Here is a 6,000-nt window from a genome sequence, read left to right as displayed (position 1 = left end):
GCTCCTTCCGATTCCGTTGTCGTGCATGAAAACGCAAATCAAACAAATCTAAGCTAGCATTTGAGAGCTTGCATATATTGGGCTTTAACGACCCTCTGCCTACCAGTCCTGCGATTGAACAAAGCACGCCTGGTCTCCATTCGCATACCGTTTACAAAGATTCGAGAACTAACTTATGATGATCAATATGGTTTGCGAGGGAGTGCCGTCAATGTTCTTGCAAATATCAAAAAAACACAGCAAGTTCCTCCTCGATTTATCCAAGATGAGGCTTCAGTCTTGATAGGGCTCAAATGCAAGCTTGAGTGCACACATTGCTACTTATCTGGCCTTGTTAGACCATTGCTGACACTAAAGGCCACACACTCTCTTCTTGATACCTCTTTGTATAAGAAGGAAAACATAACCATAAATGATAAATGGCTTGCACACTTTCAAGAAATCTCACACTCATCACTTCCCCTAGACACAAGCACATATGAGATGGAGGATGAGGAAGCTATTGACACTGATGTTCTCCTGCACAACATCACTACTGTTGAGCAAGTTGTTGATTACAACAATAAAATTTTGCATGTCGCACCATCATAGGGAAACAATCCACCTGGTTTATTTACTGATGTGTTCTGTGAGGAGCTTAGTTTTCCTACGATCTTCTTTGGATAGCCTAGAAAATACCACCAACGCGTATCTAAAAATTACCAAACAGTAGCCAAATGGGAGCTCATGCACAAAGATAGACGTTTTGCCCTCAACATCGAAAACTTATTTTTCAAATCAGTGAAAATCATGACACAAAAAATACTATCCTCCATTTGGATACGCCTATGCAAAGCAGAACTTGAGGAAGGAACCTTGTCTGCTAGACATGTTTGTCAGGACACAAACATAGAAAAAGTAGTCTCATCACAACTAGACTTCGAAGCGCTTCGTACCTCGCCAGATTACAAAGAAAAATATATAAAAAGAAGATTTTTGGCATGATTCAACAACTAGGGCCACCAACTTTCTTTGTGACATTCTCTTCAGCTGAAAAACGTTGGAAAAAACTTGTTGATGCCTTAGGAACAAATAGTGCCGCTTAAAAAAGATAGCAATGAAAGCGGTAGCTCCTTCCATAGACGTTTGGTGCGAGCAGATCCAATAACAACAGCTCGCTTCTACCTTAACCGCTTCACAGCCATGAAAAGAATACTACTTAACGATAGCAAATTATGCGAGAAAATTCTTGATTATTTCTTCGTGACAGAGTTCTAAAGCCGTGGTAGTCAGCATGATCATGGTCTTTTATGGGTTGAACAAGCTCCTGTATTCGAACATGACACAGATGATTGTGGCATTCGTAGACAGGTACATAAGTACAGACAGCTCCAAGCTTCCATCAGACCTTTGTGAAATACAAACGCATCATCATAGAAAAGCTTGCCTCAAGAAAGGCAAATCCCGTCGCTTTGCTTTTTCAAGGTTCCCCATGCCATTCACAATCATTCTCAGACTGACTACCAATGACTACGATCTACATATATCGATCTACAATCAAATACAAATAGGCACACACAGATACACAAAACATTCTCTCTCTCTCTCTCTCTCTCTCTCTCTCTCTCACACACACACACACACACACACATTCTTTTGTGTGTGTGTGTGTGTGTGTGTGTCTACTCCTCAATTCCTCTCTCTATCTATCAATTATGTGCAAAACAATGAACACTACCCTCTTCCTCTCTCTATAATGGAAAATCCTACTGGTTTCAGTAGTCCAAAAGAGATAGACATTGACATGATATGTATGGAGACACATCTTTTTAATCAACAATTGTTTCTAGCACTCCATAGTGTGTTGCAAACAAACTGTTAACCCTCACGGCACACGGACACCCTATGATCTATAAACGTTGTATTATTTAGAGTCAGGTACCGGGCTTGTCGGACCAATAGGAAAAGGGTAAGAGTGATCGCCGATGAGAGGCGCACTCTAACACGAACATGCTAGGGTTAGTTGGCTAAGCATGGGCGCCCAAGTGTGAATGGGGTGAGCTCCTATAAAAGCCAACTAAACCTAATTTTTACTCATTCTCTCATTTGTGCAATAGAAGAGTGCTCTTGCTCCATCTCCATCTTCTTCTTCTTCACCTCCTTGTGTGTGTGTGTGTGTGTGTGTGAGAGAGAGAGAGAGAGGGAGAGTGTGTGTGCGATCGAGCATTACGAAGGCACGACGGCGGCGAAGCGGTTGAGCGCGGCACGACTGCAGCTTCTTCTTCATCGCGGCGAGGAATCCACCACGAAGGCGAGCGTAGAGCGGTGAGTGACACACCCTTTGCTCTCTTGAGCTTGCTAGTTTAGGCTTGTTGTGTGCTTGGAGCCATCTGCGGCTCGCACACGGTGTATCGGCAAGTCCCTTGCTTCGACAGTGCGGCAAGGAGCGCACATTTTTGGCGCCGTTGCCGGGGATATGCCCTACACCAAGCTCGGTTAGCACTTTACGCTTTCTTGTGGTGCAATTTCTATTATAGGGAAGGCAGGGAATGAGTGTGTGTAGTTGTGTGGAGATTTCTGTTTTTTGCGTTTTCTACGTTTTCTGGTTTGCACTGCACAGTTAGCATTTCTTGCGTTTTTGCATTTTTTGCATTTTCTGGTTCTGTCAAGTTTCAATTTCTGCAGTTTCTGCGTTTAATTTTCTGTCAAGTTTCAATTTCTGCAATTTTCTGCGTTTTCTGTGTTAAATTTTCTGTCAAGTTCCAATTTTTGCAATTTTCTGCATTTTCTGCGCTTTTTCAATTTTCTGCATTTCTTGCGTTTTTTCAATTTCTGCAATTTCTGCATTTTCAATTTCTGCGTTTTCAATTTCTATATTTTCTGCATTTTTTTATTAAAAAAAATTTTTGAAAAAAAAAATTTCTGAAAAAAATAAAAATAATAATAATTCTGAAAAAAAAAATCGGAAAATAAAAACGCGAGTGAGCGGGCGGTTAAATTTTTCGAAAATAAAAAACGTGACTCTTAAAACGGACGGGTTGGTTTGTATAAAAGATAGATCGGGATCGGGATCATTTCCCCAAGCCCAAGCCCAAGCGCAAGCCCAGGCCTCAGTCCTATGATATATTCTAAACTCACTCTTATATATATACCCTACTCCCTCAAGAGAGAATGAGAGCATGTGGGACAAGTCCTCCACTCTCCTCCTTTCTCTTCCCACTTGCACCCTTAGACTTTCTAGTTTGGGCATAGTTCCCTACTGGAAATTGACAGTTTTAGGGATTCCGAGGGCATAGAGTGACCAAACGGAGGGCTGTAAAGCACGGCACGACCCTCTGACCGATACGCTCGTTTCGAGCTATCACACGGCCCATTCCACGACACACTCTAAAAAATCTAGCAAAAAAACAAACAAAAAACACGCTAAAAACTAGTCACAAGGCCTCCTAGAGCAGCTTTTTGACACCTTAGGGTATCAAAAGCACATGCACTTACGCTCTGGGCGGGTGCTAGAACACGAGCATATTGAGGGTGCCTCTGTTCATACGGACACCCATTACCCATCCACGATAAGCTCTAGACCCTCAGCGGGGACACAAGGTAGCACCACCCAAGACCCTAAAATAGCCGCTAGTGATTCCTCCTCCGACTCAGAAATCATGGAAGCATACCCTACCCAAAACACTGAGAGAGAAGGCCATGCACCTCTCGAAGCTCCACAGCCTAGTACTAGTATGTTTAGCCGTTTCATGGAAACATTAGGTAGAGCTACTCGCTCGGAACCTGATGCAAATGAAGCACACGAAGGGGGTGGGGAAGTGGACTCTCCTTTCACATCGCACGTGGACCCCACACCCCCAAAGAGTGTCCATGTGGATATCCAGCCAACTTCTTACCAAGAAGGCCCTGTTGAGCTGCCTCCTTCAGAAGTTCCCTCTAGAGTACCGTTGGTGACAAGTAAAACCACGGGGAGCAACATTGCTTCTACCTCACAAGAAACCGTTAACACGTCGACTTTAGAAGGATTGTTCATTAATGATCATTGGACATACGACCTCCACACTGAGGTGTTGACGGATCTACACTCTGGCCACGCCTACCATGTAGGATGGATAGAGATTGTACAATCCACCTCTAGTGCCACGAGCATCGAAGATCAACAGAAAATGATCTGTAATGTTATCCATGGCATTATTCAATCAGAAAGGCAAAACCGAGGGGTAAATATACTCTCAACTGGCCCCATGAGATTTCTAGATACGAGCAAGGCTCAACAGCCTACTCTATCACAAATGGAGACTCCTCTAATGAGCCCCATGGATCCATCTTACGTCATTTCACCTGGGGTCTCTATGCAATCTGAGCCTCCGAGCGAAAACTTTAGCTTCCCTAACTTGGCTCAACCCTCTATCAAGGAAAACACAGTGCTCACTCCAGGGATAAGCCTGACAGAGAATGTACCGATGACATCTACGGTTAGCGCAGTGCCACTACCTAGTGTCGTTGTACCTAATATGGGGCCTCGACCGTATGTGCCTCTAGCCCCTTATGCACACATGGCCCCCACACCTCCAATTGTACCACTTGCTTATGCTCCTCGAGTGCCGCTCCCTAGCCCTTATCCGAGTGGACCTATGCCCGGTTATGTTCCATATCCTGCATCATCCACACATATGCCAAGACCGGCACCCGTCCCTCTCCCACATATGATTCCAAGAGTACCTCCACCGGCCCTGCCTCCTCACATAGGTGACTTGGAAGCGTTTGCTCAAACCATAGGTCGATCTATCGCGGAAAATATGCGTCACGCATCTGATAGAGAGCCTAGAAGTAAGGCAGTACAAATTGCCAAACTCACGCAAAAATTCAATGGGGACGAAGATGCTAGGAAACACATTGAAGTGTTTGAACAAGTATGTGATTCCTTAGGGGAACGCAACGAACTACATAAGTGCAATGCCTTAAGCTTGACATTAAGTGGGAAGGCTAGAGATTGGTATAGGACCCTAAGGGTGGACAAGAAAACAATCTACCCTACCCTTCGAAGGTTGTTTCTAAAGGAGTACATACGAGAAGGTGTGCTTTGGGGTGTAGCATCTCAGCTACAGAAGGCCGAACGTAAGGAAGGAGAGTCAGTAAGGGACTTCATTAGTCGTCTAAAGCACTTAAACTCTCGCTGCCCTGTAAATGAGCGCTTCAACAATAACCAACTGCTTGATCGATTCATTCGAGGGTTGAGGAATGAAGGAATCTATAATGGACTAGTGATTAGAGGTATCACAACCTGGGAAGATGTCACTGCCAATGCAATCCAATTAGAGGACAACTTGATGATAGCAGGCATGAGGGTGTCTACTGACACGAGATCCACTAGCTCACAAGCCATTGAGTATGAACCCATGACTGCAAAGCCCATTGCCAATGAGCCAAAGGTATTTGAGACATTCTTGACAGACCTCACCAAGGCAATCCAAGAGTCTCTTAAGGATAATCGACCCCCTCAAAATAGTCACATGTATCCAAGAAGGGAGCAACAATGGTGTTCCATTTGCTTAGGTCCACATAGCACTAGTGAGTGCCCTACGTTTAGAGTAAAATTTAATGGAACTTGCAACGCATGTGGTAGGTATGGTCACCAAGCTAAGGATTGTTTAATGATCAAACGTATGATGGCAAATAGACCACCTGTAGCCTGGACAGATGCACCTCGAGCTCCTGTATTGATGCCTGCTCCACCTCTTGAGCAACTACCGCAACACATGGTCCCTAGATCTCAAAATGTTGGACAAGCTACACCGCTACCACCTCCTGTGCTAGGACCGCAGCCCCCGCATCCAAGAGTCGCCCCTATGAACCAAGTGGATTGCGAGCCATCAAATGCTTATCCAGATGGCTGTGAGGAGGAAATAGACACTAGTATTGCCTACGGACTTGATACATTGGAAGAGTGTCCTATATACTACATGGAAGATTGTTGGGGGCAAGTCAAGCCGGTTTATCAAGCTGCTGCTCTCGCATCCA

The sequence above is a fragment of the Adiantum capillus-veneris genome, chromosome 28 (genome assembly GCF_014529385.1).
Source record: "Adiantum capillus-veneris isolate H3 chromosome 28, ASM1452938v2, whole genome shotgun sequence".
NCBI lineage: Eukaryota > Viridiplantae > Streptophyta > Polypodiopsida > Polypodiales > Pteridaceae > Adiantum > Adiantum capillus-veneris.
Note: the sequence above shows the minus strand (reverse complement) of the source record.